Source organism: Cavia porcellus, unplaced genomic scaffold (assembly GCF_034190915.1).
Source record: "Cavia porcellus strain 051 isolate PalLab524CR breed Dunkin Hartley unplaced genomic scaffold, mCavPor4.1 scaffold_1, whole genome shotgun sequence".
Classification (NCBI taxonomy): Eukaryota; Metazoa; Chordata; class Mammalia; order Rodentia; family Caviidae; genus Cavia; species Cavia porcellus.
Genome location: NW_026947484.1, coordinates 143,518,604 through 143,545,179, shown reverse-complemented (window position 1 = coordinate 143,545,179; position 26,576 = coordinate 143,518,604).

Here is a 26,576-nt window from a genome sequence, read left to right as displayed (position 1 = left end):
ACTTGAAGATTTATATTAAGAAGTCAGCTATGATTCTGATGGTCTTTCCTCTATAGGCAACTTGTTTTTCTGTAACAATTTTTATATATTAGTGGGTTTGTGTTTGATTTTATATAGCTAGTTTTGGGGATTTTTAAAAATGTTTTATTTTGTTTTTTGTACCAGAATCAACCTCAGGACCTTGCATTTTCCAGGCTCTAACAACTTTTAATGTTTTGTTCTTATGTTGAATTTCTTGAATCTTTATTATTGTATGCGTTAGTGTGAGTGTTTCTTTTTTAATCATGGTTAGTTACAGTGCTATATACCTCAATTATCTTTATGTGAAGTTCTCTTTGTTTCAAGCTTGGGAATTTTTTTGCCAGGACATCTATGAACAGGATTTTTATATCATTTGTGCTATCTCCTGCTTTTTCACTGACTGATCAATATTATATTATTCTTTGCATCATCTAGCAGCCGCTGGATTGATTTTTCTTAGTCCTGTGCTGCTTTGAAGAGGTCTTTCTTTTCTTATCACTAATCTTCAATCCAACTTCTATACTGGATATTCTGTCATCATATTGGCTCATTCTGCTGCATATACTGCCAATGGAATTTTAAGTCTGGATATGTTAGAATCTGTTTTATGGATTCCACTTCTTTCAGATGTTGGGCATTAATGGTTTCCATCATTTCCCTAAACTTCTGTATTTTTATAAATCTGTGTCTACACTAGAGTCACTAACTCTTCATTATGGTTACCATCTCTGTAGTTATCTGAGAAATTATTTTGATCTGATTTTTTTCTGGAGGCTCATTCATTTGCTTCATTATTTCCACTGTTACCACTTTAGAGTCCACATGGCTGGCTTTTGAATTACTTCACCTCACTGCCCCATGGGCTTGCCTTTGGTGAGCTAGAAATCTGAAGTTGTATTCTGCTTAAGTGTCCTCTGATTTTCTAATTTTTGAGTTTTAGTTTAATTCCTGGACTGTTGTTTGTATATTAGTTATGGAAAATAGCTTTAAATTGCTTATAGCAAGCCTCTTTAAGTAGAACACTTAGGAAATGACTGCTTCTCAGAAATATCTTACAAGTGTACCTGGTTCAGGGTTTTGAGCCTACTTCTTAAATTTATTGGGGATGAGACATTACTGCCTATTTGGACTAGCCTGTTGTTCTTTGGCACCGATTTATAATATTTATAACCCTTAGGCAATCTCAGTCTTGGTAGGCCAGAAAGAACAACTGACTAGAACAATTGTGTCACTTTGGCTAAAGTGTACAATCAACAATAACAACAGCATGAAACATAACCTAGACAAGGACAAACTGTGGTTTACTACTGATTTGCACCTTTAATTGTATGAACCAGATTTTTGGTTTTATAACAAAAGCTAACATAAACCAGAAAATTGTATACAATAAATATGCCCTCAAGATAGTGATCTTACCTTCAAGGGAGAAAAGTTAAAAGGAGTTAGTGCAAAAAAACCCTAGAAAGTAGAAAAAGGTGCAGAAATTAGAAGCAAGTGTAGAGGAAAAGGGAAGATTATGAGAACTTTAGGAATCTGGTGCAGAAGACAGGAGACAAAGAAAGAAGAAAGAAATATATACAAGAACAGAAGAGAAAAACAATTTTTAAAAAACCTAGAAACAATGTTCACAGTCATAAAAAAACAAGAATTCAGTAGTGAATCCATTTAGTTCTAGACTTTTCATAGCTGGTAGTTTTATTTAATAGTAATGCTTCACTCTCATTGCCAGCTATTGGATTATACTGCATTTTTATAACTTCCTGTTTAGCTTTACTTCATGTGTATCCAGAAATGTAACTGTTTTTTCTGCATTCTCTAATTTTTTGGAGTACAGGTTTTCAAATCAGTTACTAATAATCTTCCAGATTTGAGAATGTCTATAGTGATATTATCTTTTCCATTTATAGTGAGGTTCATTTAGGCTTTTTCCTTTTTTAAAAAATTCTTCTGATTTATTTATTTAGTCTTTTTTGCATTTTAAAAAATCTTTATTTTAAAGAGAATAAAACCCAGCAAAATAAAACAGAATAAAGTCAACTAAAACAAACCAATGTAAGTGACACAGGATTTCAAAACAATATGAAATCAACAGTGATTACCATAATGCTTCTTGTTGTCTTCAAAATAACTACACATACCTTCAGACATAGTAAAAATCAAACAGAACAAAATATGACCACTAAAAACAAAACAAAAAATGCAATAAAGGACTTCAAAACAAGACAATAGTAAATCCAAAATGGTTATCATAATATATCTTATCTTTGAAACAGCTGCCCATGCCACTGGATATAACAAAATCAAACAAAACAGAATAAAACCCAACCCAGCAAAACAAAGAAAATGATACAGGATTTCAAAACAAGATAGGAAATTAACAATGGCTACCATCTTCAGGAGATAGATGCCACACTGCATACTACTATCCTCTGAATAGATGATCAGATCACTGACCCTAGACCTGCAAGGTCAGTGAAACACCAAACACCACAAGCATTAAATTGCATTTCACCTCAACAGCTAGCACCACAGCCTTTGTTTCTCTGGATCAGCTGGTTGCTTATGGGGTTTGGGATGGAGGGGTTGGCTCTTGTTTTCCAGCTTGTACGTGGAAGGGGCTGGGATCTAGCTGTCCTACTGGTGGCCTGTACATGGCACTGATCCACAGGGATGGCTTTCTTCTTGATGACTTCTTGTTCTCTCCCCCCACAATGTGCAAAACCATTTGTCTTTTATTTTGTTTTTATTTATTTTGGTAAGATTAAAGTTTTGTCTATTTTATTTATTCTTTCAAGAACTGACTCTTAGAGATCTTAGATTCATTGATTCTTTATATTGCTTTTTGCAGTTTCCATTTCATCTACTCTGATATTTATAATTTCATTCACTGTGAAACTTTTGGATTGTCCTTGTGTGTTTGGGCCCTTGCAGTGCATCATGAGGTTATTTTTTTAGTCACTCTGATTTGTTAATTCACAGCTATAAACATGCTTGCTTTCATCCTGTCCCGTATTTGTGGTGTTGTACTAGTATCATCATTTGACTCTAGGAGCTAATTGCTTCCCTGATTTCTTCTGTGACCATTGATTATTCAAGTGAATACTGTTTGATTTCCATCCATTTGCATAATTTTTGTGGTTTTTCTTGCCATTGATTTCTACTTTCACTGTGCCATAAGCTGATAGTAGATTGTATAATTTTGAAACTTTTGGATTTACCTAAGTATGCTTTATGGCTTAGTATGAGTTCAACCTTGGAGAAACTTCCATGTGCTGCTAAGAATGTGAATTCTGTTGTTTAATTTTTTTTTCAGGCTGGACTCGAATTCACTTTGTAGTCCAGGCTTGCCTCAAACTTGCAGCAATCCTCGTGCCTCAGCCTTCTGAGTGCTGGGATTACAGGCATGTGCCACCATGCCCAACTTGTTTGGTGCATTAGTCTGTAGAAACCCACTAAGTACATTTGTTGCAAGGTTTGATTCAATTCTGATCTTTGCTCAGTTTTTGCCTAATGATCTATTTGTGAGAGTATGGTATTGAGATCTGCCATGATAACTGTGCTGATGTTTACCTAATCTTAATGCCCAGTAGTGTTTTATAAAGTGTTTGATGCATGTTTGTAGTTATTATCTCTACCTGATGAATTTCCCCCTTTCCTAATATGTAGTGAACATTTTTGCCTCTTCTGAGCAGTTCTAGCTTGAAGTCCACTTTGTTTGAATATAGTTCAGTGGTACTTCAGTTCAAAATTTTCTTTCTCTTTTTGATACAAGATTTCACTATGCAGTTCAAGCTTGTCTTCAACTCACTTTGTAGCCCAGGCTACCCTCAAACTCACAGCAATTCTCCTGTCTCAGCCTCCCAAGTTCTGGAATTATAGGCACTTGCCCTCACACCTGGCATTCAGTTTAAAACTTACTAAATTCGTTCAACAATTTTGGAAAAGATGCCCACATATGTATTCATGTGAGAAAGATGACCATGCTTGTTTATCATCTGATGCAAAGTTTGCAAACCAAAATATTGTGCCAGATGCTCCTGTCTGTATACAAAACTTGTTTTCCAATAAAAACATTCATGAACTGAGGTATCACTGTATGTCAACTCCTACTTATTTTTAGGTTCATGTTGCATGGAATACTGTTTTTGAGTCTTAATTTTAGTCTATGAATTTCTTTCAGGGTCAAATCTATTTATATACCATACTGTTGGATTTTGTTTCTTGATTTCTTCAATCTTTGGCTTCTGAAACCATTGAAACCATTCATAGAAAGTTATCACTGAAAGCTATTGGCTTATTCCTGTCATTGTATGATTTTCCTGTTGCTGATTCTCCTTTTCCCTTCTTCTTAACTTAACTCAACCTGCCTGGTGTATTCTTTATAGTAGATTCTGTGACATTATTAACTTGTCTCTTTCTAGGATATCCACAATAACCTTTTGGAGCAGTGATTTTGAGGTTATGAATTTCTTAAGGTTCTCTCTGTCATGAAAATACTTTATTTCACTATGAGTTTTAAAAGATAGTTTCATAGGGCACATCAGTCCGGGGTGGATGTTGTTTTCCTCAATGGCTTCAAATACTTTACTCCAAGCTCGCCTGGCCTTTAGGGTTTGCTGAGAAGGGTGCTATAATTCTAATGAGTTTCCCATTATAAGTGATTCATTGTTTTTCCCTAACTTGTTCTGTGTTGGACTTCAGGGTTTTTTTCTATGATGTGTCAGGGAGAAATTATTTTATGACTATGACTATTTGTGGTTCTATACACTTCTCTTACCTGTACGTTTAATTCTTTTCCCAGATTTGGGAAATTTCCTGCTGTTATTTCTGTAAACCGGGTTTTGTAAAATGCCATTTATACAGCCTTCTGATTTTTCACTAATACCAGTTAGTCTCAGATTAGTCTTCTTTGCATCATCTAGAATCTGTAGTGTCCATTTTCTATGTGCTCTTGTTGTTTTTAAAGTATCTTTGAGTATATGGTCACCTATATCAGCACTATCTTCTCTTTCTGACACACTGTCCTCATACTGATCACTTCTGCTGCCTACACTTTCAACAGAATTTGTTGTTTCCTTGATTTCCGTTTGGTACCTTTTCATAAACTCCAATTTCTTTGGTAAACTGGTCATTCATGCTTTGCATTACTTTGTTTAGCTCTGCTAGCTTCTTATGTGTCATCTGTAAAGTCAAAATCCTCTGCTTACTTAACTCCATTGTCTGTTTAGTGAAATCATGTTTGAGCTTGTCAAGCATTGGATTGATCTGTTTTTCTGTCTCCTCTTTTACCAATTTTTTAATAATTTAGCTGTTTGGCTTTTGGTTTTGATTTCCTTTCCTTCGTAGCCCCAGTGACCAGCTCTGGGGAATTTGGGGGTTTTTGGATGAATGTTGTCTTATCTTTTCACATTTCCATTGGTTGTGTTCATGTGTACATTGATGTTTAATTAGAGTGAAAAGACTTTATTTCTAGTGTGAGATATCTTTACATAATGTCTGCTTTTCAATGGTGCAGCCTGGATCTGGCTATCTACAGGGTTTTCCACCTGTCTCAAGATCAACTACATCCATTATTTTGGGAGGTGAAGATGCACTACAATTGGCCCAGCCACAGTTCTCCTAGAATGGTCCACATTATTATTAATGACACAAATACTGGCATAGAGACAAAACTCACTATAATAACAACAGTTATGCCATACTGGCAAAACCAACTAAATCAACAATAATAATATCTAACACAAATTGGATATTGACATACCATAACAACCAATAATGTACTACCCTAGCCATAGAAACAAGTTTATAATTATTGTATAAATACTCAGGTAAGTCAAATATTGACATATGAGGGACTTCCAGGAGAACATGATGGATAGATAGCAGCAGCTGTGGAGGCTCTCTGAGATACCCAGCATAGAATCCAGAAATGTTGTGGTGTGAGGAGGCCTAAGCAAGGGGAGATGTACCCTGCTGACCTAGGAATGAACTAAGCTGAGAGAAACCAACTGGAAATGCAATCCCAGTGCTATAACTGGAACAGATAAAATCTCAGTGCCGAAGCTGGAACCTATGCCTTGGGAAGCTGCAATTTGAATTTCCTGCCACTACTGCTGCGTCTGAATCAGCACAGCAGGGAAAGAGACACACGAAAGCCCTGAGAGCAGGAATCAGTTAATGGAGTTGAGAGCAGGACTGGCGGGGAGCCCTGCATTGACCTGTGGTGAGTGAGAGGAACAGAGACCCTTCCATAGACTAGGCCAAAAGAGGACATTCTCGAACTGGGCAGACTAGCCGGAACAGGACACTGCAGTGACTTTAGTCGCATATTCCCCTCTCAGGCAGGATTGGTGCGGAGCGCTTGGCCTGGGTGACGCCACTGACTAAGACCCAGTAGGCTAGCCCAAACCAGGTCCCAGCACCAGGCAGTACACTCTAGCAGTGAAGCCTTCAGTAGGTTGACTGACCTGGAGGGGTGGGCCCAGCAGAGGCTGCCCAGGTCTGTGTCTCCCTAGTACACTGCAGTGGGCAGGAACACCTAGCCGGCACAATTCAAACAAACTGTAACTGACAAAGAAAAAAACTGGGCCTCCTATATACGCTTGTATGGAAGGAACAAAAAGTATGGGAAGAGGGAGCAACAAGAAAGGGTCCTCAGTCCCCAATCCTGAGAACACTGATCCAGGAAAGGTAAATGGAAAGGAGAATGAGGACAGAAAACATGCAATATCAGACATGGCACCAATAGACATAAAGCAATATCTCCGGAGCCCCATAGATGAGTTCAAAAGTGAAGTATTTAATGAAATAAAGCATGAAATAAGTAGAATAGTTAGAGAAATGCTAAACACCGCCCAAGAAAAAACAGATGGTGGAATGGAAGGACAGAAAAAAAGAGGAGAATTGTTTGATGGAGAAAATAGAGAAAACATAGAATACGTGAAGCAGTTTCAAAGAGATTACCAGGAAACTAAAAACTCTATCGAAAGCTGGCATAAGAGCTTGAAAGAAACTAAGGATAGATTATCTGAACTGGAGGACAGATTTGTAAAGTGGGAACATGAAAGGAAAAACTTCTTTAAAATAACAAGGAAACAAACAGCAATAATACAAAGGCTAGAAGATGATAAGAGGATCTATAACATAAGAATTAAGAATGTAAAAGAAGTAGGGACACAAACAAATAAACTACAAAAGCTATTCAGAGAAATAATCCAGGAGAATTTCCCTAATTTAGCAAAAGGTAAAGATACTCAGATGTATCAGCCATACAGGACCCCAGCCACCTACCACCCAAACAGAACTATACCCAGGCATATAATAATCAAAATTCCAGAAATCCAATATAAAAACAGAATATTAAAAGCCGTCAGAGACAAGAAACAGATCACTTACAAGGGAACACCCATCAGAATTACAGTAGACTTCTCCGCACAAACCATCAAATCACAAAGAGCATGGGGGGAAATAATTCAAGCTTTGAAAGATAATAACCTCCAGCCAAGACTGATATATCCTGCACAACTGTCCCTAGAAATTGATGGAAAAACAAGGTGCTTCCAGGATAAAGAGGAACAAGGGGAATTTGTAACCACCAATTCAACTCTACAGAATACTGTAGGATATTCTAAAAAAGAAAAATACCAAGATTCCAGAAACAATGGCAGAGAGGCCACAATGAATGGAGCAGAAAGTGAAATGAAGAAGACAAACTGACAACTAACGACAGAAAAAGAGCTCAATGAAATGAGGCAGAGAAGGTTGGATGGTAGGAATAGCTATTTTGGAGAAAACAAGACATTATAATAGCTAGTGCTGATTTAGTATCATCTAGTTTTGAAGTCCCATCAAGCTTTTATTCTTCTGTCTTCATCAGTCTTAACAGGTTGTATCTTATTGGATTTTATTATATGTGAAAACATAAACAAAAACTTTTATAGACAAGGAGATTATACAGAAACCATTATTCATTTTATGATAGTTGGTTCTAAATACCCTTTAATACTGTCATTCTCTTGAGTGGTTTTACATTATCTTGATATGTTTGGTGCTACAGTATACGAAGTTATACTCAAAGATTTCAAGAAAAGAGACAATATGGTAACTACTTTTATGTCGGGATTATCTTGTGGTGAAACACTATTTTGCTTAAATGGTTATGTTTTGACCTGCGCTTTTTGTTGTTATGCCCTCTTTTATCTCAATCTCCTTTTTTTCAATTATTTACTTTTTTATTTTTATCTTTTTAATTAAGGGAAAATAAATAAAAAATAGCAGAATATATTATAGTAACCCACTTTGATTTCCTATTAACTTGATTTGAAACCCTGTATTGCTTTCACCATCTTGTTTTGACTGATTTTCTCCTATTCTGCTTTGCTTGATAGTACCAAGTTCGAAAGTATACGCAACAACTGTGAAGACAGTAAGATTCGTTATGACGCCCATTCTGGTTGACTATTATCTTCTTTTGAAGTCCTGTAATGTTTCCAATGTTTTGGTTTTATTCTTTACTGTTTTGTTCAATTTTATTATAACTGATAATATCGACAATTCTTTTTACGATAGCAAGAGGCAGTATGGTAACCACTGTTGATCACCTTGTATTTTGTTTTTACATTATGTATTACGTCCATCCTTTTGATTTGACTGACTCTGTTCTGTTATGTCACATTTAGTTTTACTCTCTTCAAAAAAAAGTAATAAGAACTGTAGGAGTAATAAAATCCAAAATGTGTAATTGTCATTGTACAAAAGAGAGGAAAAGAAAGTGCTCTAAAGGATATAACTGCATGTATATTTAAGTGTAGAAGATAACCATATTACTGAGTTTTGTTGGATCATTGAGCACAACTGTTTGCAGTCTCATTGTTTGAAAGTCCACTTTATGTGCTTTAATTTTGTAACTTGAACAACTGTTTCTAAGATAACAATATGTAATCTATTAACTAGTGATTTCCTACTGTTTATTTTTTCTGAAATTCTGTATAACTTGTACCCTTTTTCTGTTTTTTTCTTAAGTAAAATTTAAAAAGAAAAAAATCAACATATAGTATGTATCTTCTAAATGCAACAACTATACCTTCACTAATAATCATAGTAGTAGCATAGAAATTACTTTCTAAAGATTAATAAAGCCTAATGGTTATACCAGGGAAGATAGAGAAGGTGGGAAATGGGGAAATGAAAGAAGAAAAATTTGGAAGATGAGATGGAGGAGAAAAAGGTGAGATAAAGAATCCTACTACAGAATAAAAAGAAATTAATAGACTTATACAAAGGTAACAATAAAAAATGAAAATGTACAAAGAATGTTTGAATTGAAAAAAGAAGACAAAAATGGAAAAAAATAAACTCTAAAACCATAAAAAACAAAACAATGAAGGTGAAAAAATACCATTCTTTTTAAGAAACTCCTTTTTGCATTTGAATGAATGGTTTCTTTCCAGAATCTACAGTTTAAGAACCTAGCATGCCAGTTGTCTTTCTAGCTTGGTGGTGTTTGGTTCATGAGGTGTTTCCCTATTCCAGGAAGCCTTCTGTCCATTCACCCCAGGTTGTGGCAACTGTCCAAGCCAGTGTGCCCCAGTACATGATGGCAGATGGAGAAAGCAAGCTGATCTCTGGTCTGTGTTGGATGAGGGTAGTAGGAAAGTGGTTCAAGCAGCCTGCTGTATTTAATGCCAGACCTTTCCAAAATGGCATGTGGTTAAACAGTCTGGTAATATAAGGGACACTGCACTGGCTTCCTTCTCCAAATGCTGTCTGCATGCAGCAGTTGTTTTTGGAGTAAATCCATAGTTTTTTGGAGCTTACAATATCCATGAGCTTTTCTTGGTGCACCAATGTTGGCAGCTCTGTTGTTTCCTGATCCTGGGGGCTTACCTTGTATCTATGGTGATAGATCCCCCCTCCTTGGGAGCTCGAGTGAGATTTCAGACTGCTTTACTCTTTTCAATGCACTGTGTTCTTGTTTCTCCAGCTTCTCTATAGCTTCTTATTTTCCTGTCAATTCCCTCTAAATTCCTGGAGATATAGTTCTTTTTTTCTCTTCATCAGGTTGTTGTTTACCAAGATCTGAATTCAAGTCTCAGAGGCTGTACTTTGCTGCTGATCACTATTCTGCCATTTTGGTCTCTGGCCTTAACTTCACAAAGAAAGTGAGACTCTCTTTGAAAAAACAAAGAATTATTTATTCTTTATACATTACCAAGTTTTGAGTATTTAATTATAGCAACAGAAAATGGACAGACAGAATAGTAAAACTTAAGCTTTGGAAGCACAGACATCATATTCCCATATTCACAAGTATTAATGATCTAGAATCATCAGAAGTAGCCTTGTATGTTAGAATAATAGTTCTCAGAGATTGAGAAAATGGTGGCTTTATAAGGGGCTGGATGGATAGCCTCTGTGGGAAAGGCAGCTCAGATGCTAGAATTTGACAGCATAGAGAGGGCCAGATGATTGGAGGATGATTTTTATTAAGCCAAGAGGAAAACAAAGGGAAAAATAAAAGTAGGAGGAGGAAGGAAAAGCACGGGTGGAAGGCTATAGCCAGGCATGGTCACTGAGACCCATTCCATGCTGTGCTGGGCGTGCCCTGGAGTCCAATAATCCAAAGTTATGCTGAAGCCGCAGCTGCTGATAATGGGAGTTGATGAGTCCTGAGCTTTGACAGGAAGACATGGCACAGTCTAGAGAGGAGCCAAGGGGGAGAGCTTTACTGGCTCTCAGTGAGTACTGGAAATTGGGTCCCAGGGCCCCGTGCTGGAGGAGGCCACGGAGAGGACCATGTGCCTGGGCACCAAAGCTGGGTGCTGCACAGTTTTCTGAAGAGGCAGGATGCTGATCTAGACGTGAAAAAACCACATCAAGCTAGAATCTACTTCTGTGGAGGAAGGAAAAATGCCTAGTGGAGGGCTGGAGCCCTGCACGCTCACTGAGACTGGTCTGTGCTGTACTGGGAGCACTGTGGAATCAGGTGATTCAAGGTCGAGCTGAAGCCACGGCCACAGATAACAGGAATTGTTGAGTCCTGAGCTCTTGGCAGGAGGACACAGCACAGTGTGGAGTGGAGTCAAGAGGAGAAGCTGCGTTGATTCCTGGTGAGTGCTGGGGACTGGATCCCGTGGGTGCTGTCACTGGCTGGAGGACATCTTTGAGTTGGGCGGAGCCTGGCTGCCCCTGGCACAGAGAGGATAGATGGGCTCTGCTGGGGCTGAGCTACACCTCTGGTTGGGACCCAATAGCCAAAGACAAAAAGGTCGCAACTCTGTGAGGTCCACAAGGTAAAACATAAGTCCCTGAAGGAAATTGTGGGTCGACTGGCTCAGAGGCTAGAGGCCAGCCTGCACCATCCCTGCATCCTTGCCTGTACCTCAGATAATAGCAAATTGGGGAAGGCAGCAAAACCCCAGTCAGCATGGTTCAGGAAAACCATAAGCAATACAGAGAGGGCCAGGGACTTCCACAAGACACCTGTCTGAAAGAAACCAGAAACATGACAAGAGATAGAAATTAAAAAAAAAAAAAAAAAAAAAAAAAAAAAAAAAACACCTCCAGTCACTGACCCTGGGAAAATAAGCCCAGAAGAGGTAAATATAGAAGAGAACCAGTGCAGCAATCATGCAATATTAGCCACAACATCAGTAGACATAAAGAAATACCTTCATAACCTCATAGATGAACTTAAAACTGAAATTCTAATCCAAGTGAGGCAATATATAAAAAAATTAATTAAAGAAACGCTAAGCCCCTCCCAAGAAAACACAGATGGAAGAATGGAGGAACTCAGAAAAGGAAAAGAAACCTTTGATGAAGAATATAAAAAAAACATAGAATACATGAAACAGATCCAAAGAGATTACCAGGAAACTAAAAACTCTATTGAAAGCTGGGAAAATGCCTTGACAGAAATTAAAGTTAGCCTTTCAAAACTTGAAGAGAGATTTATAATGTGTGATCATGAAAGAAAAGATCTCTTAAAAATAACAAGGAACCAGGAAGAAACAACTTAAAGGCTAGAAGATGACAAGAGAATTTATAACAAGAATAAAAAACATAAATGAAGCAGGCGTAACCACAAACGAACTACAAAGAATATTTATATATATAATTAAGAAAACTTCCCAAGTGTAAGAAAAAGAAATAATATCCAGATAAATGAGGCATACAGAACTCCAGCCACCTACAACCAAAACAGATCTACACCCAGACATATAATAATCAAGATACCAGAAATCTACAAGAACAGAATAGTAAAAGTGACCAGAGAAAAGAAGCAGATCACCTACAAAGGACAAATCATCAAAATAATGACAAACTTATCAACACAAACTCTCAAACTGAGAAGAGCCTGGGGGGAAATAGTCCAAGCCCTGAAAGAAAATAACTTCCAACCAAGACTAATGTACCTGCAAAAACTCTCTCTCAAAATTAATGGAGAATCAAGGTATTTCCAAGGAAAGGAGGAACTGTGGGAGTTCATGGCCACTAACCCAACCCGACAAAAAAAATACTGAAGGACATTCCAGAGAGAGAGAGAGAGGAAAAAACACCAGGATTCCAGCAACAGTGACATAGAGGCCTCAATGAATGGGGATGAAGGAGTAAAGTGGACAAATAATAGCAGAAGAATAGAATAGCACAGATGAGGCAGAGGTTGTAAGCTATAATTTTTAATATAGATAGCCTTGATACACTAACAAAAAAGAAACACAGGCAGAATAGATTAGGAGGCAGAATCCATCGAGAGGCTCTGAACAGGAAATACACTCAACCTGAAAGAGGATTAATAAACTGAAAGTCAAAGATGAGAAAACACTGCTATATGTGACAGGAAACCACAGAAGAAACAGGGACAACTTATCAGCAGCCACAGATAGGTTGGAAAGTTATGACACTTTTGGGCAGTGTAAAACTACACAGCTGGAAAGAAGGAAAACCTTTGTGGCTTTAGTAAGTAAAGAAGTACAGCGCAAGATCAAGCTCAGGGGGGAAAAGGTCCAGCAACACTTAGATAGGTAACAGGTTGACCCCCTAGTCTAAAAACTATAGGAGCTAGTGGGACCCAAAATATATAAAGCATCCCGAGAAGGGGAAAGGTGAGGAACTGCCTAAAAAAGGAATGCAGAGGACATTGTTATAAGTGTATCAGAATTTAAAAGCCACAGTAGTCTTATCGCTCTGTTTAGTTTGATTATATTTTGTTCCGGTCTGTCTACTCATATGAGATTTAAGGGCACAGACAGCTAACCCAAAAATAACAGGTTATACCACGGTAACTATCCTTAATTTCCTATTAACTTAAACTGAAACCCTGTATTAATTAATTGTCTTACTATGACTGATCTTTTTGAAGTTGGTTTGTTAGACCACTATTTTGCCTTGACTGATTTTATTCAAATTTGGTATGCTTGATAGCATCAAGTCTTAGAGTAGAGACTACTCTGAAGATGACAAGATGTAAAATATATCCATTCCAGTTTTGATTATTAACTGCTTTCAAGTCCTACAATGTCTCCAAAGATGTGTTTTTATAAAAATAGCTATGTAATGCTATGCTTAACTATATAATGCCTGATGATGTGTACAATTCTTGAAAATAACAAGAAAGCATAGTAACTACTGTAGATTACCTAATATTGTGATCTTATATGTCTTTTTCATTTCATGTTTTTCTAGGAATTTGTTTTGTTGTCTTATTTTGATCTGTTTTTCCCTAAAATATAGAAAGGATAGATATACATGTAGAGATTCACACATGGGAAGAATTTCAAAACTATTTATGGCAACAGATTATATAATATACCACGTAATGAACAGATACTCTGAAGAAGAGACACTAAGAAACCCAATGCTAATTCTGTAGCATTATAATATAAAATCTAGCAATACTGTTATTCACTCTTCAGAGTGATATTAGTCTAGTCTCTTACGTTCAATTTCAGCACAAGTAAAGATAAAGACAGCTACTTCAACGAGAATGAGAGACATTATGGTAGTCATTATTGCCCTCCCCAAAATCAGGTCTTGAAGACCTAAAAAGCCTTCATCACCCTGTAATGATTTGATTAGTTCTATAATGTTCAGTATATATTCAATGTATGTGAGGACGGGACAACTATTTGGAAGAAAACTAGAGACAATCAGATAGACAGTGAAGATCTCCAGTGGACTTGCTTTGAAATCTGTGTTTCTTTAAATTGTTTCCTTATGAACTGTTTTGTTCTGTTTTGACATGTTTCATCTTACCCTCTTTAAGATAAAAAACAAACGTGTAGGACTGATAACCACATTACTAATTTTTGTGGGACCATTGAGCAGAACTGTTTGCTGTGTCTTATTTGAATATCACTTTGAATGCTTTAATTTTGTAACTTGAACAACTATTTCTAAGATGACAGTATGTAACTTATCAATTAGTGATTTCATACTGTATTTTTCTGAAGTTCTGTATTATTTCTACCTTTTTTGGTTTTTCTTCTTTTTAAATAAAAAAAAGTAATAGTTCTCAAAGCATGAACCCATGAGAAACCTTTTCAGCAGATGTGCAATGTCAAACCTACTGTCAGAGTAACATTAAGATACTACTTGTCTTTTGTCTCCAGTTCACTCGCTGGTGTAAGCTAGAGTTCACAGAGGCTGTGAACATAAGATAAGGTTATTGTTGGGCTGGGGATTTAGCTCAGCGGCTTAAGTGCCTGCCTTGCAAGCAGGCAGTCCTGAGTTCAATCCCTGGTACCGATAAAAAGGAAAAAGACCAAAAAAAAAAAAAAAAAAAAAAAGATAAGGTTTTTGTCATGGTTAGTGAAATGTGAACTTATAAATTCTGTGTTTTTAAGCTCTAGCACAGTAAACATTTGGGGTCTTTGATAATAATATAAAGGGGTTCTTAGTTCCTAAATCCGTTATAACAAAACATGTGCTGGAATTTACTCATTTATTTATTGAGTGATTTCTCACATTTCTAAAGACTGGAAGACTGAGATCAGGGTGCCGTCATTTTTGAGGTCTGGTGAGGGCTTTCTTAAATGCTCCAGACTACTGACTTCACACTGAATTTGTATATGGTCAATAGAACAAGTATACTTTCTGCATTCTCTTTTATACAGATACTAAAATCATCCGTAACCTATTTTCATCCCCATGACGTAATTACTTTCTTTCTTTTTTTTTTTTTTTTTTTTTTCATTTTTATCGGTACCAGGGATCGAACGCACGACCGCACACTTGCAAGGAAGGCACTTATGCCGCTGAGCTAAATCCCCAGGCCCTGACGTAATTACTTTCAAAAGGCCCCCACTTCCTAACACCATCACATTTAACAATTTCAGTATACAAATTTAGGAATGACACAAAATTCAAATACAGTAAATAAAAAGCTATTTAGAAAAACAGAAAGTTTAAAGGGTTAGAATACAAAGATTAAGTTTTCAACCATGGTACTTTCTTACTTCAAATATCTACAATTCAAAAAGTCACTATTCACTTAAGTGAGTATGCAGCACACTAGGAATATCATATTTTTCTAGTGTGCCTTTCAGGAGAACTTTTTATATATTTGTAAGAAATTTCCAAATAATTTCATTAAAGATAGCAGTTAAAAATTAAAAGCAGTTGAATATAATTAAACTGAGAAGTAGCAGAATTTGCTTGTGAATCTACTAAGGATGGAAAGATAGAGGTGGGCTCAGCATTAGAGTGAAAGGCATCACATCCTATGATAGGTTCTTTTAGTATAAAGTTAATGAAATCATGAAATGCTTAAGGATAGGCTCTAAGGGGAAAGTCACTGGTTATGCATTGAGTCTTTGGTCCCTATCAACATAGGCATAATTAAGAAAGTGTTTAGGGAATGTATGTGGAGGCAGAGATGTACTAAGCCTTTGTATATAACTTATCAGAGAGTTCCAAAAACAGACTTGGGGGAAATAGAGGCTCTTGATTTTAGAGACCATAAAACTGGACACTCAAGGCAAGTTTACCTAATTTTCTAGTCAGAAAGTCTATAGCTGACAGTCTAAATTTCTTTAATAGATTCAGAAATACAGAAACACATACAATTATCTACTGCATAAGAGACAATATACCAGGTTACACAAGATACATGGGTGTTTTCCAATAGCTTAAAGCTTAATATGTGAATGAATTATATACAATGACTCCACCAAGAGACTGAAGTGCCTAAATAGATTTGAAAACCAAATGCTGGACTTCTGGGAGAACATGGCGGACAGATAGAAGCAGCTATGGAGGCTCTCTGAAACACCCAGCTTAGAATTCAGGAATGGTGTGGAGTAAGGAATCATAAGCAAGGGGAGATATGCCCTGCTGACCCAAGAACGAACTGGGCTGAGAGAAACCAACTGGGAATGCAATCCTGCTGCTATAACAGGAACAGAAAAGCCTCAGTGTGGAAGCTAGAGCCCGCGGCATTGGAAGCCACGATTTGGGTTTCCCGCCCCGCTGCTGCATGTACATCGGCTCGGCAGGGAGAGAGACGCATGGAAGCTCTGAGAATGGGAATCAGTGAATGAAGTTGAAAGCAGGACAGGCGGGGAGCTGTGCATTGACTTGCAGTGAGTGAGAGAAACTGGGTCTCTTCCACAGTTTAGGACACTCCAACAGAGGACATTCTGGGACCAGGCAGACTTAGGGGAACAGGGCACTGCAGTGACTTCAGCCACATATCCCCCTCTCAAGCGGGATTGGTGAGAAGTGCCTAGCCTACATGATGCTGCTGGCTGAGACCCAGTAGGCTAGCACAACCCAGATCCCAGTGCCTGAAGGTGACCTGGAGGGGTGGGCCCTGCATAGGCTGCCTGGTCTGCAACTTCCTGGTGTGCTGCAGTGGGCAGGAACACCTAGTTGGTGCAATTCAATCAGACTGTCGCTGACAGGGAAGGAAGCTGGGCCTCCTATATACGCTTGCATATATAAGGAACTAAGAATATGGGAAGAGGCAACAAGAAAGGGTCCTCGGCCCCCAATCCTGAGAAAGAGGCAATAGCAGACACAGCACCAATAGATATAAAGCGCTATCTCCAGAGCCTCATAGACAAGTTCAAGAATGAAGTTATTAATGACCTGAAGCTAGACATAAGCAGAATAGTTAGAGAAATGCTAAGCACCACCCAAGAAAAAACAGATGGTGGAATGGAAGAACAGAAAAAGAGGGGAGAATTGTTTGATGGAGAAAATAGAGAAAGCATAGAATACGTGAAGCAGGTTCAAAGAGATTACCAGGAAACTAAAAACTATCGAAAACTGGCATAACAGCTTGAAAGAAACTAAGGACAGATTATCTGAACTGGAGGGCAGATTTGTAATATGGGAGAATGAAATGAAAAACTTCTTAAAAATAACAAAGAAACAAACAGCAATAATACAAAGACTACAAGATGATAAGAGGATCCATAACTTAAGAATTAAGAACATAAAAGAAGAAGTAGGAACACAAACAAATGAACTACAAAAGCTACTCACAGAAATAATCCAGGAGAATTTCCCTAATTTAGCAAATGATAAAGATACTCAGTTGTTTGAAACATATAGGACCCCAGCCACCTACAACCCAAACAGAGCAACACCCAGGCATATAATAATTAAAATTCCAGAAATCCAATACAAGAACAGAATATTAAAAGCCATCAGAGACAAGAAACAGATCACTTACAAGGGAACACCCATCAGAATTACAGCAGATTTCTCGGCACAAACCATCAAATCACGAAGAGCATGGGGGGAAATAATTCAAGCTTAGAAAGATAATAACCTCCAGCCAAGATTGATATATCCTGCACAACTTTCCTTGGAAATTGATGGAAAAACAAGGTGCTTCCAGGATAAAGAACTAGGGGAATATGCAACCACCAATTCAACTCTACAGAGAATACTGCAGATATTCTAAAAGAGAAAAATACAAAGAATCCAGAAATAGTGGCAGAGAGGCCATAATGAATGGAGCAGAAAGTGAAATGAAGAAGACAAACTGACAACTAATGACAGAAAAAGAGCTCAACAGAAATGAGGCAGAGAAGATTGAATGACAGGAACAGCTATTTTGGAGAAAATGACATCTTAATAGGTAATACTGATTTAGTATCATCTTGTTTTGAAGTCTCATCAAGCTTTTGTTCTTCTGTCTCCATTGGTCTAAACAGGTTGTATCTTATTGGATTTTATTATGTACAATAGTATAAGCAAAAACTTTTATAGACAAGGAGATTATACAGAAACCATTGTTCGTTTTCTGTTAGTTGATTCTAAATACCCTGTAATACTGTCATTCTCTTGGTTTTACATTGTTTTGATATATTTGATGCTATAGTATACGAAGTTATACTCAAAGATTTCAAGGAAAGAGACAATATGGTAACTACTTTTATGTCGGGATTATCTTGTGGTGAAACACTATTTTGCTTAAATGGTTATGTTTTGATGTGCACTGTTTTGCTGTTATGCCCTCTTTTATCTCAATCTCCACTTTATTATTTACTTTTTTATTTTTATCCTTTTAATTAAGGGAAAAATAAAAAATAGCAGGATATATTATAGTAACCCACTCTGACTTTCCATTATCTTGATTTAAAGCCCTGTATTGCTCTCACCATCTTGTTTTGACTGATGTCCCTCTATTCTGTTTTGCTTGATAGTACCAGGTTTGAAAGTCTAGGCAACAGCTGTGAAGATAGTGGGATTCATTATGACGCCTATTCTGGTTGACTATTATCTACTTTTGAAGATCTATAATGTCTCCAATGTTTTGGTTTTGTCAGTTTTGTTCTTTACTGTTTTGTTCAAATTTATTATAACTGATGATATAGGCAATTCTATTAGAGATAGCGGGAGGCATTATGGTAACCATTGTTGATCACCTTGTATTATGCTTTTACATTATCTATTATGTCCACCCTTTTGATTTGACTGACTCTGTTCTGTTATGTCACATTTGGTTCTACTCTCTTCCAAAAAAGTAATAAGAACTGTGGGAGCAACAAAACCCAAAATGTGTAATTGTCATTGTACAAAAGAGAGGGAAAGAAAGTGCTCTAAACAATATAACTGCATGTATATTTAAGTGTATAAGATAGATAGATATCACTGAGTTTTGTTGGATCATTGAACAGAACTGTTTGCAGTCTCACTGTTGGAATGTCCACTTTATAAGCTTTAATTTTGTAACTTGAACAATTATTTCTAAGATGACAATATGTAATCCATTAATTAGTGATTTCCTACTGTTTATTTTTTTCTGTAAATCTGTATAACTTGTACCCTTTCTCTGCTTTTTTTCTTTTTCTCTTTAAATAAAATTTTTTAAAAACCCAAATGCTATAGAATGGTTCATACAGATTTGATACATACTTATTCCTTATAATTTGTACATTTGCTGATAGTAGGATCCTTTAGAAACAATAAACATGTTGGATAGCAAAGGAGGATTTGGAAAAGAAGATAGCATCAGATAAATTGTGTTTTGGTCTCACACAGGCAGAACTGTGATCACTCATTCTCTGATGGGTATCACTTTGGCTTGTTGGCTTAATCAGAGCAGTTTGAGAATGAGAATGTACTCTCCCTCTCTACTTTCCTTGCCAATTTTTTTCTTCTCGCTTCCATTTCCATTTTCTTCCACCCCTCACCACAAGACAGGCTAAGAAAACACACAGAAAAAAAGTAGCTAAACTGTTTTTTGAAGAATGAAGTCCACAACTCATAAAACATCAGGAATCAAGTCTACTAGATCTTTCACCATCCTAGCAACACATATTCCCCACCTGTCTTTTTCTCTTTTGAGTATCACTAAATTCTCCTACGTATTAAAAACCTATTGACTTCACTCCATGCCATGACCCTAAAGTACTACTAGTTTTGTTTTTTGGCTTGCAAAACTGAGACTATCTCCTAGTTTTTCCCCTCAAATTTTCTCTTGCCTTTATAATAGTTTTTACCTAAATATACCTAGAGTGACTTACTAAGATAGGACATGTCTTCAGTAGCGTTCTCTTGCCTTTAGGATAAATACTCAAATCTCAACCTGATATGAAATGGATTACTAGTCACCTACATTTATTCTTCTTGGTTATGGTGCTCCTCTCCGTCAGAGAATTACACAGCCCTGGCCCTTGTTTGCTCCTGGGCACGGCAAAGATTTGATAGATGAAGTGTAAGAAATATGAGCACATGCATTTAGAGTCTGTACATCATTTAACAATTTTATTTTCCATCCATCATGACAATAGCAATGCTCCACAAAGAGGTTGCTCTGTCAGGCTGACACCAGACTGAAGATGACATGTAACAGCATGTGGGCATTTGAGATAAACACTTCACTGTAGATTGCTGAAAATCTTTTGGATTCTTACTTAGCATAACCTCAAATATCCTGACTGATACACGTGGTCTATGAGTTCTTATTGGCATATCACTTTCCAATAGGCTTTTTACCCTTTCAGTAACTTACAAAATTGTTCTGTCTCACTTACCTATGGTACACTTTCTCCTAGGAAGGTTTATTACTTTTTTCCTATGACTGAGACCTCAGCTTAAAAGTCAGTTAGGAAAACATTACTTAATGTGTAAAGTACTCTTAATTGGTCTCCCTCTTTTGTTGTTGTTATTTTCTTGAGACAGGGTCTCACCATGCAGTTCAGGCTAAGCTCACTTTGTAGTCCAGGCTGGTCTTGAACTTGCAACAATCCTCTTGCCTCATCCTCCCTACTTGTGGAGTTATAGGTGTGTGCCACTATAGCAGCTTAGTGTCTTCTTTTTCATCATGTCTACTTCACTAAAAAATAAGTCCTATCAAGACAGAGTCCAGGTATGCTTTAATAACCATTCTGTTTCCAGTGCTAGGAATTCTGTTATCCAAAAGCAACTTTTTCTGCATCTTTAGCAAATAAAAGATAATGGCCATAGTAACTGTATAATATCTCACTCCCACTTGAGGGCTACTGATTGATCAGCATCCCAATATTCTGTTTCCAAGTTTTTGTAAAGAGATTCTGATTGTCTAAAATTGTATGTGGTCTATGGGGGTATAATCAGAAATTAGCCATTGGAGGACAAGACTAATCTTGTCAAAACACATAAATGAGCATCAATGAGACCCACATTTATTCTTTGGAATACTTCTATTGGTGATTTATGAATTTTAATTTTGAATTTTATTATATTAAACAATGAGTAACAGGAAAAAAATCACAAAAATAAAATATTGAGTTTTTAATATTCATTATTTATTTAAAAAATCAAAACTTTCCACATTGATTGGCTTTTGGTGTACACTCTAAAAAAAGAATATCACAAAGAAACTGAACTGTAATGAAAATACCAGTAACACTCAAAAAAAATCTTTACTTCAATAATCACATCTAGAGCAGTCTGCACACATGACAACAGCACATTCCATACACACACATTGCTTAGGCTGACTGCACGTCTTCTGCTTTCCTGGCCTTTTTGTAGAACACGCATGACATGTATTGTGTGTTTAGAATAAACATCAACGTTTTCACATCAGCTGTGTACTTGCTTACGAAACTTAAAAACATCAAAAATAAATCCCTATATAAACAACAATGAAAATACCAATAGAACTCAACCACAGAAATGTTTTGTTTCAACTGTCACACCCAAAGCAGTCTTCACACACGACAATGGCATGTTCCATACTCATTTCTCACTTACACTAACACATGTGCTTACCTTTCCTTTCCTATGTGGCAATCTTGTAACCTCTCTTCTATTCCTGTTTCGTCAGGCTCTTCCTACTATATTGCTCAAGATGCACTTAATAGAAAAATAATATGTCAATAAAATAAATATCTAACATGTAATATCTAATATATAATATGCTTAAAACAGACATCAAAATTTTCATATTGGGCCTGGGATATTGTTCAGTGGCACAGCACCTGCCTGGCAAGCACTAGGTCATGAGTTTGATTCCCAGTACCAAAAAAATGAATTTCACAACAGATTACTTGCTTACAAAACCTAAAACATAGGCCTGGGGATTTAGCTCAGCAAATAATCACCTGCCTGGCAAGCATGCGGTCATGAGTTCAAACCTGGTACAAAAAACCCCAAAAAACAAAAAACAAAAATACTGTTAAAACTTAAAATATAGTATCAAAAATAAAAAAGCTCTGTGAACTACAATGTAAACACAAACAAAAGTCTACCACAGAAATAAGCTTTATTTCAGCTGTCACATTCAAGGCAGTTCTCACACATGACTATTACATGCTCTACACAAACATTGCTTGCACTGCCAGCACAGTTTGTCTTCCTGTGCCTTCTTCTAGGGCACAGCTGACATCTTCTTCGTTTTCCTGCTATTGTAGTAGGTCTTTGTGATGCTGCACACGTGTGTTCACCTGTCAGCTCACCAGTGTGCTCCACAATTTTTTGCTCAGTTCCATGGGAAGGAATATTTTGTTTTTCTTTTGTTGTAAATGATCTCTATGAGTTCTAGTCCCAATCCTCTAAGAAAACTTCTCAATGATATTTTGTACTTGTTATTTTCTTTAACTGTCAAACTATTTATGCCACATGTGTTTAGGATCAAGTAAAACACGACCATTGGCCCATGTTTTGTGTTCAAGTGACGTCATACTCGCTGCATAACTCATCAAAAACATCTATTCTGCCTTTGGTTTTGTTGTTAAAAGTTATCATCTTAGGCTTTTGTTTTGTGGAGGTTTTCCTATCAATATTTCCATCATGGTGAAATGTTGACATTAGCAACATCAGTGTTTTTCTTTGCCATATATAAGGCCAATATTATACTTTTCTGAAATCTGTTTTGAAATGCACCATTTCATTTGGAATTTCTGCTTTGTTCTTGTGTACAGTTCCTATGCTGGTCAACCTGTGCTCCATCAACTGGAAACTGGTAAACCAATTGTCGAAGACCATATTCTATTCGTTTGGGATATGGAAACAAGTCTGTACATAACATCATTCAATTTATTACTATAGAATAAGGACCTGATGACTGAGTTCTAGATAAACGTCTATACTTAAAGCACAGTAAGCCTTAGCATCTACAAGGGCATGAATTGTTATGCCATATTTTGACCTATCACTTTTCCATATGTCTTCTACAGTCTGAAATTCTCAAGAAAGAAATCTGTACTAACTACAACAGACCCATAAATACTTGCAGTTCAGCTAGTGAGGTGGTCATAGTAAATATATTGTTGAATGTCAGTATTAGCATATACAGAACTTTTTCTGTATTTCAACTTTTGTGCATCTCATAGCATCTTTTATCATTTCATCTTTTACAATTTCCAACACTGAATGGCACTGTACATTTTACACCTGCCAAGTCCCTAACTATATTTTTGTACCTAGTTCTAACATTAGATGGTTCCATTCAATTGCATGGCCATTTGGCAACATTTTGACTAGCCAAATATGTACTCATATTGCTGTTTTGTTTGTCATCTTAATCAAGGAGGTCTGAATTCTGTGTGTCTGCATCAGTTGATTCTTGCTCCATTTCAGTGTCGTAAGAACTTTGGTCTCCATGGTCACTGTCAAAATCATCATCATCACTCACAACACTTTTCTCTATTATGAAAGCATTCATTTTACTACCATGGGTCACCTTCATCATCCAGGCATGAATAATCCGCTGATTCCCTTTTCACCTCCTCCAAAACATTGAAATCTAGTTTTTCATGTGCCATTGTACTGAACTGGGCTTCTACCAGAAAAATAAAAAGGAAACTTTTTCTGAACAAATCCTAGAGTGATGAGGGTCTGCTGGACCTTCCGTGATGCTCAGCTAAACCCACACAAAACCAGCTCTCCAGAGCAAAAGGTATGTCCTAATCTCTTTTTGCCACTTTTGCACCTGTGTACACTTCTTGTCATTCATCATAACAAGTGGGTAAACACATAGATTGTTTCCAGTATCCCTAAGGGAAATGTACTGAGCTGCCCAGCCAGTTAGTGTATCACTAAAGTACAAATTTACAGTAGAAAAGTGATGATCCACTGGACTCAGGCTTATGCCCAAGGGCAAACTAAATTAAGTAGTATCAACAAGACAACAGACAGAGAGGTTTACTCTGGAGATGTGGAATTCTCACTAAAGGTTACAACTGAACTGACATCCACCAAAAGTATTTGCTAAAGGCACTACAGCTAACTCTACCCTGTGTTCTTGACTTTTAAAAATTGTAGCATGTACTAGGGTCAAATTTCTAAGAGCTTTTTTTGAATAGTACCGGGACTTGAATGCACATTAGACAAGTGCTCTACTGCTAAGCTAAGTCTCTAGCACAATTCCTAACCTTTAAATGTTTTATTTTGGGATAATCTCACGAAATTGCCAACATTGGCCTCTAATTTATAATCCTCCTGCCTCGTTTTCCTGAGTAGCTAGGATTAAACATCTGTGCCCCCCCCCAACCAGATAAAAGAGTGTTTTAAGACTAAAAAAGGTGATAATTAGTCCTAGCTTCCAGAGTTTTGCCTTTCCTTTGAGATTCACTTATGTTATCATTGCTATCTACCTCTGTTCCCTTGGACATGTGCGAGAGAAGGTCACTTTGTTTTAACACTAACATCAAAACAACAAAACAGCAAGAACTCTTCCTTTGATTCTTTGGAATATTGTAAGGAAGTTTTACTTTTCAAACACTTTTCTAAACAATGAGGGGAAAACAAAAGGGAAATATACAATGGAAGGCAATAAAGTGTGACTCACAATGGAAGGGTTCTTGACCCTTTCTCTAAATATATAGCCATCTCATATGAATACCTGTGTATCTGCTCCTACAGCACCAAAAATTTTGAGAAAGTTAAATATCAGTACTATAATTTTCCATAACATTCTACAATTAAGAGGAAAACAAACCAGGCTAGGTGACATATAATTATAATTCCATCTCGAAGGGAGCCTAAAGCAGTAGGATCACAAGTATGAGGCCAGCCTGGACAATTTAGTGACTGTCTCAAAATATTTAAAAGGGGGCTATGGCTAGGGAGATAGCTGGTTCAATCCCCGGGGGGGGGGGGGGGGGAAGAGGTACAGTTTCTAATTAATAATTGCTATTTCTATGTTTGGCCATTTCTACTTTTCAAAGAACTTTAAAATATTTATGAAAATTTTAAGAAATACCTATATAATACAAAGAGCTATTTTCAAGTTCTTTAACTTAAATGGAAACTTAAAAGAATAACTTTTTATTATGAATGTAAATTAAATTATAACTCGTAAAGAGGGACTGGATACAATTAGTCTGAACATGATATACACTGCCATGAAACTGTTTCAAATGTGCTGCAGTCTGATAAGTATGATCCATGGCCTACTATCTTTTTTCCCCCTGAAAATAGACAAAGAGCTTGGCAGTATCTTTTAGCTTAATTTGCTGTTTAAATTACCCCATTTTCTGCATGATCAAGTATTTTTATATTGTGTTCACCTCCCTTTTCTATTGCAGTACTTTTCCCAGTACAGTTAATCTCAGAAATTCCCATAACTTTAAAAATTTTATATATCACTTGCTTATATGTGATTTGTGAAATTAAATATTTTAAATTTTTATTAGTACATGTGTAGAGTGTATAATGATTACACTCACATGGATAGTGTACATAAACACAACTTAATTGTTTTTACATCCCATATCTTCCCCTTCCTTCCCCCTCCATATCTTGGTCTCCTTCCCATTTTCAAAAGATCTAGCTTCCCTAAAGAATACCTTTGAAATTAAAATTATTATCAACATTTAATACTAGAAATATGTGAAATTTTTCTATGGCAAAAACCTGAGGGAGTTTATATAACACTTTTTCAGTTTAAATGAGGATTCTTGCAGGACAGGGATGAATGCTGAGCCTTAACTGCGCAAAGAAAGAACTCTTAATACTATGCTAGATCTTCAGCCCAAGAACTCTGTTTTAAAGGATGATGTAAACAAGCACAGATGGCAAGCAGGAGAATCAAATTCTAATCTCCATGTCTGCCACTAAGTAATAATGTTGTCTTGCTCCTAATTAACTAAGTGGTGGCTTATTTTTTTTAATCTGTAGTAAGAGTTAGGTTAGATATTATAATTCTCTTCTGCACTTAGAAATTCTATAGTGCTAAAATGTGAACATTTCCTCAAATACCTAAATTTTTTGTTTAAAGAAGGCTCACTGGCTATATTTCTTGTATTTCTAAGTCACTACATAATTTTTAATTCCATTACTGATCACCTATTATGCGCACATCAACAAACTCAAATCCATTCTGAAGGCAAGACAAAGATAATAAAAATATTCAGCATGGATTTAATACCCTAGAATACACTCAAAATGCTTACAATAGCATATTTTGGGGCCGGGGGTTTAGCTCAGCTGCATAAGTGCCTGCTTGGCAAACACAAGGTCATGAGTTTGATCCCCGGCACCAAAAAAAGGGTACATTTTACATTTCACCACAATAAAAAATACACATACAGAAGCATATATGCAGTGGATACTTTGCATCAACTATTTAAAAATGTATAATAGTTGTCTGGGGCAAAAGTTTATTTCCT